Consider the following 13,244-nt stretch of genomic DNA (forward strand, 5'->3'; position numbering starts at 1 on the left):
TGGTAGACGACATTGGGGACGTTGTCTAACCAATACTGGAGTCTGTTTTCAGTGTGGTCAGAGGAGGCACATGTCGGAGAAATGTCCAAGGAGGAATGCGTCTGAAAATAGGAGCCAGCCTACGAACTCGTTTCCGAGAGGACCAAGTCGTCAACAGTAGCAGGGTAGGGTCTTTTCCACCAACTTGCATGAGGTCGAGAAGTCCGACATAGTTGTGATAAGTACGTTTACCATCTTGGGACACTATGTGTTAGTTTTGTTTGAATCAGATTCATCGCACACATTCATATCTTCAACATTTATAAAGCATGCCATGTTAGGATCAGAACCCTAACAATATGCCCTGTCAGTTTCCAGACCATCAGAAGAATTCATGTTAGCTACTGAAAAGATACAGGCGTGTCAAGTAGAAATAGCAGATCATGCATCAGATGTAACCTTGATAATTCTCAACATACGTGATTTTGATGTAATATGGGCATGGGTAACTAGCTGCTAATCATACCAGCATAGATTGCTTCCATAAAGAGGTCATCTTTAATCCTCTTACGGAAGCCAACTTTAAGTTTAAGGGGGTAGAGACCGAGGTCTTGCCTAAAGTAGTTTCAGCTTTGAAGGCCAATAGGTTGTTTAACCAAGGTGTCTGGGGCATCTTGGCCAGTGTGGTTGACACTAGAGAGGCTGAAGTCTCATTGACTTCAGAGCCAATTTTAAGAGACTACCCAGATGCTTTTCCAGAGAACCTTTCCAGGTTACCACCACAACAGGAGATAGATTTTATTATCGAGTTAGAACCAAGCACAACTCCTTTCTTGAAAGCTCTAAACAGAATGGCACCAGTAGAATTGAAAGAGCTTAAAGTTTAGTTACAAGAATTGTTGGATAGGGTTTCATATGCCCAAGTGTGTCACTGTGATGTGCAACAGTACTTTTCGTGAAAAAGAAGGAAGGATCATTGTGACTCTACGTTTACTATAGAGAGCTAAATAAAGTGACCATAAAGAACAAGTATCCGCTTCCCATGATTGAAGACCTGTTCGACCAGTTGCAGGGAGCTACGTTGTTCTCTAAGATTGACCTTAGGTTGGGATACCACTAGCTGAGGATAAAGGATAGTGATATGCAGGATTGCGATGATAAAAATATACAATATTACGTCTAAAAGCATTAAGTTCACAACATTGCGATCGCATGCGTCCATTTCATTAAAACAACTAACTTATGTATTTTTGTGCAGAAAATGCATTGACGCAAGGCAAAAATGCGATCCAAAGAAATTAACGTCCGAGCGCATTAAGAGTTTGCGTTGACGCAAGGCTATGCAATCATTTGTGCTCGTAAATATCTGCTCAAGAAGGTTACCACATAGAGCCGACGGATCATGGTGGGCGCATCTGGGTGAAAAGCATAATAAATCACAATGGGACAGAAAGCTGTGACGTTCGATTCCGAAGTTGACAAGCCGTTAACGACCTACTGTAGTAAGTATACTCAACTTTTCGGTGACTAATATTTGACGCATCAGACAGAATTAATGCCATTCTATCAGTGTAATCATAAGAGAGAAGAAGCCTTTCACCCTGAAGCTCTATAAATACCGAAGGCTACCTTTAGTGAAGGAGTTCATTTAGTTAGATAATTTTCCCTTTAGATATAAGTAGCCTTGTTCATAGAGAACAACGTAGCTTCGGTGAACTTGGAAGAGTGCCGGAAACGTCAAAACCAGAGAGAGGGCCGACTCTTGCGGAAGCAAGAACATCTTTTGGGCAGAATAGAGATAACACAGTGTAAAAACCTTGGGAAGCAAGGAATTGCTACCATGCTCTCTACCCTTTATTTCCATTTTCATTTTGTACTCTGAACTTATTTATAGAAATGGAAATTACATCTTTATATCTGTTCACTCTCTGTACATTACACATGAGTAGCTAAATATGTCGAATGGGTTGAGAAGCACTTAGCTAGCATAACCTGAGATCTTCATTCATGCCATTATCTTGTATTATGTATGAGTATTCGTCCATTAGAGATACTCGGTAGGGTAGTCTAAGGATAAAATCTAGGCTTGAAAAAGTCAGGTTAGAATCTAGGCTCGGGAGAGTTAGATTAGAAATCATAATCAAGAGATAGAAGCTTAGGAATAAGTTCTGTTTGCTATTAACGCATCACATGCACCCTAGAGATAGGTTATGATTGTATGCGGTCATCTTGTCCTTGTGTGCATCTTGCATCATTGCATAGGCAAGAAGTAGAGACTTAAGAATAAGCTCTATAGATATTATCGCATTCATCGCATGCGTCCTAAGATTAGGAGTCATCGCATTTGCATTGGAAAATGAGTTGCGGTCGCATGAGTGTAACATGATCGCATAGCTTGAACGCTTTCTCAGGAAATGCTAGCAAAAGAACTTCTCAATCTGTTCCTTCACATACTCAGTGTATCTGTCGCATAATTACTCTTTTTCAAATTCGCCACATACTTTCTATACATTAAACAACAAACCAACCAAACCATTGATTTAATAGTTACCGCAAAGTGATCTAGAAATTATCACCGCATATTGTTTTCCTTAGTCCCTGAGTTCGACCCTGGGCTTACCAGACAACTCAGTAGGATTTATACTTGGATCCTACTGAGAAAACTTGCATGCTTAACGTATTTTCCATCAACGCAATCCCTACCATTATTTCATCACATAAAATAACGCATCAAGTTTTTTGCGTCGTTGCCGGGGACTTCGGCAATACAAAATACTAACGGTAATTTTCTAGTTTTCTTTACAGCTTTTAATCTCTGACGCATTACTACCTAGAGATTGAAAGAACGTTCCGACAAAGACTGAGAGATAGCCGCCAACAACAATAACAACAGAAAGATAACATGGTGGAACAACCAGAAAATGGAGTACCAAATGAAAATAATGTCATGGCGAATCCCATCCTATTAGCGAACGACCGCAATAGGCCCATTCGAAACTATACGTCGCCCAACCTCTACGATTTCTCCCAAGAATCATGAGGCTCGCTCTTGACGGATCGAGATTTGAAATAAAATCGGTGATGCTGCAGATGATCTAAACTGTCGAACAGTTTGGTGGAAGGTGTGGCAAGAACCCACACGCCCATCTCCGGAGTTTCATAGAGATCTGCAACACTTTTGTGCTCCCTAATTTCTCCACTGAGAAGGTTCGACTAACTTTGTTTCCATTTTCGTTGTGTGACCAGGCACGAAAATGGGCTTATTCTCTCGAACCGGAGGAGATTACCTCATGGGAGCAAGTAGTAGAAAAGTTTATGAAGAAATACTTCCCTCCAATGGAGAATGCCAGAAGAAGGAAGTTGATAACTAATTTTAAACAGGATATTGACGAATCGCTCAGTAATGCGTGGGCGTGGTTTAAAAGGCTGGTAAGAGATTGCCCGCATAACTGCTTACCAGACTGCTTGCAGATAGAGATTTTTTTACCAAGGATTGAACCCAGCATCACAAATGGCTGCCAATGCGGCAGCAGCTAGAGGTCTGATGGACAAAACATATGAGGCTGCCAAAAATATCCTTGATCACATTTCTAAAAATCACAAGGATTGGAGAGAAGGCGATCAAAGATTAACAATTAAAGATAGTGGCGCAAACAATGGGGCCATCGCATCCCTTTCGAACCAAATAACTGCGATGATGAGTTGATTCAAGGCATCGCAATTAATAGCACGAGAGTGCAAAAAGGGCAGGTCAATGTAATTGCCAAAACGACCACAAGTTGTGTCATCCGTGGAGAAGCACATCCGATGGCAGAATGCCCAGGAAATCCGTAGTCAGTATGCTTCATAAAGAACAACCCTTATTCCGATACGTACAACCTCGAGTGGAGAAACCACCCTAATTTCGCGTGAAAAAATCAACAACAAAGCTTTCAACCATTGGTGCAAAAGGAAGGGCCACCAGGGTTTTTTCCGCGAATAAATGGTCAGACGCACAACCAAGCCAGCAGTTCGCAGGCACCGAAATCTTCATCCTTAGAGAGTTTGCTGAAGCAGTATATCAAGAAGAATGAATCAGTGCTTCAGAATCAAGCAACGTCCATCTAAAATCTCGAAATTCAGCTAGGACAAATTGTGGGCGAACTCAAAAATAGACCACAAGGAGCGTTGCCGAGCTCAACTGAGATCCCTCGCAACTCCGTGGGTACAGAAAAGGAACAATGCTTAGCAGTCTCCTTGTTAAGTAAAAAAATGACAGGGGAAGTAGGGGAGAAACCCATCACGACCAACTTGAATACGGTAACAACCGAGGTCCCGTTGACTAATGATTTAGAAGAGCCCGAAAAGATGAGCCCAAAAGTTGCATTCACCCTCAAGCCTCTAGAGCATGAGATAGAAGAAGTCCAGCTACCACCATTCTCGTAAAGATTGAAAAAGAAACATAATGATGAAGATAAGATCGATACTGAGGCAGTAACGTAAAATACAACGATCCCACAAAAAATGTGCGACCCAGGAACCTTCACAATACCATGCTCTTTTGGAGGGGTCTACATTGGCCAAGCACTATGTGATCTTCGGGCGAGTATAAACGTAATGGCACTATCAATCTTCAACCGATTGAATATGGGCAAACTCATACCCACGACGGAGACTCTTCTAGTTGCGAACAAATCTTGAATACATCCCAAGGAAGATTTGAAAGATGTCGCAATCTCACTTGACAAATTCATCTTGTCGGCAGACTTAATCATTTTGGACTATAAAGCGGACGAAGATGCGCCCATCATATTGGGACGACCATTCCCCTTGATCAGTCACGCCCAAATTGATGTGCACAAGGGAGAAATCGTAATGAACATCAATTGGGAAAAAGTCTGGATTAAGGCAGTCAAGATCCCAAAAGATCGAGAAAAGAAGAAAAAGTCGTCATGGACGTAAAAAGTCAAGCTTGAAATAAGCAGTCCTTGAGTTACTGTGCGACTCAACCTCATCAGGGACGCAATCCTTTTGAATATCTTTTTTTTTCCCATATCAATGCTTCATGAACTTTCACTACCTTATTGTTATCTGTTATCACATATTTGCTTATTTATTCCAAAAAAAAAAAAAATGAAATCGTGTTGAACGATCATAACAAACAATTTTGCTAACTATGTTATTATTTGATTCTCTCAATGTTTTTATTGCAATGATCGAGGTAAACGATTGTGGAGGCGCTACACGAAGACACATTTACTTTATTTCGTCACTGCAATCAAAGAAAGCAGTTTGCAGCAAAGCAGGATGTGTTCACAAATAATGCGGGTGACAGCGCAAATTTGGGGTTGTATGTTTCCTTGACTTTATTTATTCCAAATTTTGCACTATCGCATCGCATTTTAATTCTAAAGATTTTATCACCGCATCCTCTTTGGTCGGCGCAATCATTTAACATTGATTAATTTAGTAAGTCATCGCATTATTTCTCCTTGCCAATTATGATTTCAATGATGAAATGCATGCCTCTATTTTTTCCTTTATATCAAAATTAACTTAATTTTAAGACAGTCAACTTATGAAATATTTCTAGAAGTTAGTGGTCTGCTAGCTTTCTTTCAAACTTATCCTTTACGAAACTTCTTAAAAGCATTGCATGACAATCTTTTAACAATAAGGACATTGCCGCATTATTACGTTGCGATCGGATCTTACTCGTAGTTTATTGTTTGCATGACACATGTGGGGGCAAGCCAAAACAAAGGTAGGAATCGTGATCAACGCATAAATAAAATGATCGGAACTCTGTAGCCAAATGGGCATGAGTTTAAACTGAGAAAGAGCGCCTTGCTCGTAATTGGATGTCTACATGACACACATGGGGGCAAGCCAAAACGAATGCTAGGCACTTGGATTAGTGGAAGGTCATAGGAAAAAAATGTCAAAAATATGCAAGGATAAAAATCATTTGAAAATACCTCAGTGAAAAAGTTTTTTTTTATGAAATAAATCATGCGATGCCCTGGAATCTAGTAAAGTCTTTTTGAAGGTTAAACTTATGGTCCCTAAATTTTAGAAATATTTTAAGAAGAGACTTGGATAAAAATGAAGAAAATTGTGGTGTATAGGATTTGAATAAGGCATCATTGAGAAATCTAGGAAAGAGAAGGCGGTCGACTTTCTAAAGAAAATCTTTAGCTTATGCTTGAGGACAAACATTGTTTAAATTTGGGGGTGTGATAACAGACAGAAATGCACGTTATTACACCACAAAATTATAAAACAATGCAGGATTGCGATGATAAAAATATACAATATTGCGTCTAAAAGCATTAAGTTCATTGCGATCGCATGCGTCCATCACATTAAAACGATAACTTATGTATTTTTGTGTAGAAACTGCGTTGACGCAAGGCAGAAATGCGATCCAAAGAAATTAACGTCCGAGCGTATTAAGAGATTGCGTTGACACAAGACTATGCGATCCAAGTAGGAAGGGAGCTTCTTTTGTCTGGAGTGAGGCTTGCGAGGGTAGTTTCGAGGATCTTAAGCAGAAGTTAGTTTCTGCCTCCATCCTTACAGTGCCAGATGGATCTTGGGATGCGTGCTGATGCAGCGAATAAAGTTGTCACTTATGCCTTTTGTCAGCTAAATAAACATGAACGAAATTGCCCTACCCACAACTTTGAGTTGGCAGTAGTGGTTTTTGCTTTAAAGATCTGGAGACATTATTTATATGGAGAGAAGATATAGATTTTCACCGACCACAAGAGTTTACTTCTTCACTTTTTTTTTTTTTTTAATTTATTTAAGGTGAGATCTACATTTTGAATGTTGGGTTTTGCTGTGAACTAATTTGGTTAATTAGCATTATAATTTATATATATATATATATATATATATATTTTAATATGATTCATCCATGTAAGGGTCTGCGCATTTAAATTGTAAAATAAGTTTTCTGCAAGTTCGGGTCTACATTAGGTCTCTTTTTTATAAAGATCAAAATTTTGGCCAAAAACAGCGGAAAATAGATGTACAGAGATTGGAAACACATAAGATGCTGACACCAGCTCTAGTTCAGTGGTCTGGCCCGGACCGGTTCGAGCAATTTTTGTCCCTTCTAGAGCAACTGAAGTTTTTTTTAGGATAAAACTTGTAAAATTAATGTAATTTTATTCTTCAATTTTATCGTGGGGTTCAATTAACCGATTCATATGCTTTTTAAATACCTTATGAATGTCATTTAGATATAATACCACCTTAGGTTAAACATGCTCATGCATTTTTATATATTATAATAGTTATAATATATGAGATAATGCATGATTATTTAATTTCATGATTTATTTAATATTATTGTTATGTTAATTTGATGAAATTAATAAAACATGAAGCATGTAATTACTTAGGTTAAATATAAACAGTTATATTTAATGGAATTTGTAGAGCATGCTTGTATGTTTTTTATTTTTAGATTAATATAAAGAGTTATGGTAATTAAATATGAAAATCAAGATGCATTGAGCATGATGCATCCATAGTAATAATATAATTGTTATTTTATATTCATACAATCCATTTTTTATGGTTTAATTATTTAATTAATTAGAATATGATTGTTAATTAAATTAAACCATACAGAGCATGGTTATAGGGATAATCATTAAAATTTGAAAATGTTTTTAAAATTAATGATTAGAAATCGTTAATTTATAATCAAGAGTGGCATACAAACTTAGGATCATAGGATAAATTAAATGATTTTAAATTGTTTAAAATTAATTAGACCCAAGATCATTTTAATTCTAATAGGAGTAGAATTATTTCTTACTTAGTTTTAAAATAATTTTAATGCACTAAGCAGGAAAAATATTACTATGATTATAAGGGAACTCTACTGGAATACCTTCTACCTGAGAACTGACCTAGAACTTGTTGAATTAATCATAGTTTAATGTTAGCATGCATTGTCATTAGATTACTTAAAGTTGTTTAATTCACCTAAAAATAGTGTAAATATCTTTTTATAAGAGTTATAATAGACATAGACTTAGATAGATTGACTTAGCCGAATTTATCTAAGTTAAATAATCCTAAAATATGGTAGGACACTTTAGTGGGAGAAAAAGTAAAAATTAAGATATTCATATCAAGTTTTGCTCTTATGCCCCTGTATGTTCACAACGTGAGATCCATTCTCGACTTCTTGTCACCTTGGGCGTGGCCTTGCTTCGAAAGGTGTTTACATGGGAAAAGTGTCTATACATATCATTTTGTCTCCACCCCTAGGTCAAACTTGTGAGATTCCTATGTTCTGTCTGCGTGTTATCCTGGAGCAACCATCCCTTCGAAGGGCCTGATCATAGGGTTCGTAACATAGTGAACTCCTAAAAAGGATAGAGTCACTTAGGTTAATTATCAACAGTTGTCTTTCCTAACGATAGCCTATTGGTGCGTACCTCTAGGATCTGAAAGTGGGAAGGTTACATTTACGGGGATGAGTTAGGAGTTAACGAATCCTTGACCGAACAACTGTGGCTAATGTCTATAATAATATGAGTTATTTTGGTATTAAAATTAAATGAGAGTTGTCTCACTTCAGAGGAGGAGTGGCTGATCATCCTTCGATGGTTGTTGCTCTAAGCCACCGAAGCATTGTTGCAAAAGCTAAATCAATAGTTTATTAAGGTTCTATGATTGCTTATTTTTGTTAAATTGATTGGATAATTTGCAATTGTTTGCTTGTGTGATGGGTTGATACAAAGATAACTAATACGGTCAATGTTTGTTTTTATTTTTAGCAATGTCTTCCTCAATAATTGCACTACTTAAAAATGAAAAACTTATCAGTGATAATAACTCTACGTGGAAGTCCAACGTGGATATGATTATTATTGTTGACGATCTACGTTCGTCTTATCGGAGGATTATCCTCCACACCCTACTCGTAATGCATCCCATGCTACGAAGGATTCTTCTAATCAGTGGATAAAGGCCAACGAAAAGGTTTGCCTCTACATCTTGGCAAACTTATCCGAAGTTTTGTCTAAGAAGCATGAGGTCATGGTAACTGCAAGGGAGATTATGGAATCTCTCTAGGAGATGTTTGAACAATCGTCCTATCAGCTCTACTATGATGACCTTAAATACATTTACAACTATCGCATGAAAGAGGGCATATCTGTTCGAGAACATGTCTTGGACATGATGGTCCAATTTAACGTGGCAGAGAAAAATGGAGCGGTCATAGACGAGAGCAGTCAAAATGCGTTCATAATGAAATCTCTTTCGAAGAGTTTCCTACAATTTTGCAGCAATGCATTGATGAATAAAATTTAATATAGCCTGACTAGTTTTCTTAATGAGCTATAAACTTACCAATCTCTTGTGAAAAATAAAGGACTGGTTGAAGAAGAGGCAAATGCTTCTCATTCCAAAAGGAAGTTCCTGAAGGGTTCATCCTCTGGAACTAAGTTTGTTCCTTAGTCTTCTTCTTTGAAGAAGATTAAGAAGAGGAAGGGTGATAAGGGGAATGCTCACACACCATTGCTATAAAAGGCAAGAGAAAGGCTAATATGGCTGACAAGGGCAGCTGTTTCCATTGCAACGTGAATGGAAATTGGAAGAAGAACTGCTATAAGTACCTCATTGAGAAAAGGAATGAAAAAGAAGGTAAATGTGGTTTATATTAAGCTAGATTAGAATATAACCTTTATGTATTAAGATCAACCAACACAAAAGAAATTTTAAATCACGAGATGTTTAACACTGCTCAAACTCAAAATAAAAGGCAACGTATTTATCCTATAAGTAACTAAAGGAACTCTTATACAAGAGTACCTCTAAGCGGAAGCGGATCGTTCTAAACTTATTGTGTCAGAATTACCACATTTACACTCTAACAGAATAAATATACATTATACAATAAATATCGGCGTACTTTGAGAACTAAATAACAAGAGAATAAGAAAATATACAAGTTGAAGAACCTTTCTTCACCGAAATCTCACTCTCGCTGAAACGTCCAAGCAATTGTTCACCATATCACCGATCGTGTACCCACAAACGGTCTCCACACGAACACAGCAATGAGGATGACACCACCACTTAGAACCCTCGGTATTCTCTGTGTGAGAATCCAGGGGGTGAGGGCTCTATTGGGTTTGGTAGAGGGAAGAAGGAGGGTATTGGAACGTTCCAGCACGCAGCAGAAGAGACCATGATCCATAAGCACTCTAATTCATTAATTTTGGCAGAAACTAAAGCATGCTATAGCATAAATAAATGAGTTTCATGACATACCTTTGTAGAACTTCATCAAAAGCTTGAATCCAACTGCAAATCTTCTCCGAATCTTATTGTAGACCACCCCAAAATCTTCCCTACTATCATCTTGGTGCTCTAGATTGAGTTGTGGGACTCAAAATAAGCTAGAATCAAGGAAATTTAGAGACAAACTCACAGCAGCAACCTAGTGAAGAACTCTTTTCTTCTCACGAATTTTTATGAGAAATTCTACGAATGCATTGCCTCAAAATCACTCCAACCTCGTCAATATATTGCAGACGATCATGCAAAGGGAATAGTTGCATGAGATGCAGCTCATGTTTGGAGTAAATGAAGACTTAAGAAGTAGGTTAAGTGTGAGCAGTTTGAAGAATACAATGGAAAATGTCATTTTTCCACTTTGTATTTTTCTCTATTTTTCAATTTTTCAAAATTGATTTCATAAATAAAATTAATTTCATAAATTAATTTTCTTAATAAAATTAATAAATAATTATTTAAATAATTTAAATAATTCTAATTAATTTAATATCAAATATTAAATTAATTTTACACAATTCCATCTTCAAATATTTAAATCATATTTAAATATTAATTCTCCAATTTCATTTAATTCTAATTTGAATATTTATAATTAACTTATCATGCTACTCTAAAGCTAATCCATTTACGAGCTAGTAGGAGGACCTTGCGGACCTACAGATCATGGGCTCCAACGATCCGAGATTAATTGGTTAAACTCATTAGACCAAATTAACCCCATTCATTAACTAATGGGTCACTCCACTAAAGCCATAGCTGAACTCCCCCACTGTAGATATATTATGTCCACTCGATATAACCATGATTAGTAAGATAACCCTTCACAGATTGTTTGTAATAACGGTTGGGTCGAATCTTTGTTTTACCCCCGAAATTACCTTTTATTTCTTAAGTCCCACTGATCCTCTAATGAACAATTAATTTATGATCCAATCAACAAATCAAATCCCTCTCGGGCCAATGAGAGGGTGAGGCCTCTTGTTCAAGACCCAGAATCAACACTTAAAGGGAACAACCTCTCTACTAACTCTAATCGGGTAGGAGTGAATTTCATCTTGCACTCTATGTTCTCAACTATCTATCTGGTCTTATCCCCAAAATGGGAGGCTTTTTTTAGCAGAGACGTTAGTCTACTCTCACCATTTGCAGATCAAAGGATAATCCCGAACAAACAGGAGTTCATAGTTAGCTCAGGATTAAGGTCAAGTTACCTAGGTCATCGCTTTGAAATAGTCAGTCTTAAACAGTAAACAACGTTATAACGTAAGAGTGACTAGTTTTGTAGTCCGATCTTGTAGAAAACTCATTTGTACAGGATGCCCCCACTCGTCATGTCATAACATGTACGAATTAAGATCACATCGTTTGTAGCACTTTACAACCCTTTGTAACAACTACAGAGTAGGACACATCCAATAGTGTTACCAGAATAAGGCATCCAACCTTATTCATATACTATAGATCATGTAATAGTCAAGGGACTTTTGGTTTATTGGATCTCTAATAAGCAATATATTCAATAACTGAATTTTCAGAATAAGTTCTATTGTTTACAAACCATGAATTTTAAGACATAAAACTCAACAAAAGGAAGATCGTATACAATGACTAAGCAAGTGGGAGAAGGCAGGGTCTATCGTATAGACGATGCTTGATCGTTTAGAAGAAGGTACACGATCGTTTAGTAAATAGGCTGCGATCGTATAGACAATCGTTTTGTAAACACTCGGGCGCGCGATCGTTTAAGAAAGAGCTAGACGATCGTTTAGCTAATCCTATGCGATCATTTAGAAGAATGCGCGAATGTATACGATTGTGTAGAAACTTTAAGCTATCATGTAGTCTCTTGGTTTTCTATGCGATAGGCTGTATACACCACAACGTGAGGGAATGACCTATATCTTTACAAAATGAAAACGATTTTCATTTTATTCTTCAGTTACAAAAACTGAATGAAACCTCCCACTATAATACGGTTACGGAGAAAACGTCGACACAATTATCCTATAATTGTCTAGTTAAAAAATAAAAAATAAAATCATATTATATTCATTAACATATGGTTTAATATCATATATAAATCATAGTATTTTCTCCTCCACTAGATATAAATCATATTTATATCCATTTTCCTCCAAATAATGTATCTCATACATAAAGTCAATCATATTATATATAATTAACCAGTTCAATCATATCATATATAATCGAACTCCCTCTTGTCAATTTGAACACTTCAAACTGACCCAAAAACCGATTCTTAACTACAATCTATTGAGCTACCAAGGGGGCATTATGGACTTATGGCTCGAAGCTCCAACGGTACGTGAATAGCTGACTAAACTCTTTAGCCACGAGATCCACCATTCATTAACTGTCAGCCATTCCACTAAAGATCAACAGCTGAACTCTTCTTACCGCAGATATATTTCTGTGTCCATCAGATATAACCAATCAACAGTACGATAACCCTTCACAGATGCTTGTAAGTACAGTTAGGCCAATTTACCGTTTTGCTCCTATATTTACATCTAACTTCTTAAGTACCACTGATCCCTCTAATGAACAATACAACATAGTTCTACTATATGTGGACACCTCTCAGGCCATGATAAGGTGTGTGACACCAGATCGTTCAAGCCCCAGGATCAACCCTTAAGGGAGCAATCTATCTGCTTATCCTTGCTTCGGGGAAGGAGTGAATTCCATCTTGTGTAGCTGAGTTCCTAGCTCCCAAATCAGACGAATACCCAAAGTGGTAGGTTTGAGTCGGCAATTTGAACACTCGCACCCATGCAAATCAAAGGACCACCCTCAAAGGCAGGAGTTCCCAACTCACTTAGGATTGAGGTCATGTTACCTATGGTCATCCTATTGAAGTGAAGTGAAGTCTTTGTCATGAACGATGTTATATAACGAGACAATAACACTTCGTGGTCCGGACTTATACAAAC

General features: G+C 37.3%; 1 non-coding gene across 1 annotated transcript; it reads right to left on the reverse strand.

Moving 5' to 3' along the window:
* Positions 1–3,327: 3,327 nt before the first annotated feature.
* On the reverse strand, positions 3,328–3,434 carry LOC120092318 (small nucleolar RNA R71). Its single transcript, XR_005486024.1, has one exon. It is a non-coding gene; the product is annotated as a small nucleolar RNA R71 (small nucleolar RNA).
* Between the last annotated feature and the right edge of the window lie 9,810 nt (positions 3,435–13,244).

This window comes from Benincasa hispida, chromosome 11, assembly GCF_027475165.1.
Source record: "Benincasa hispida cultivar pf3 chromosome 11, pf3_genome.v1.1, whole genome shotgun sequence".
In the NCBI taxonomy this organism is placed as follows: domain Eukaryota; kingdom Viridiplantae; phylum Streptophyta; class Magnoliopsida; order Cucurbitales; family Cucurbitaceae; genus Benincasa; species Benincasa hispida.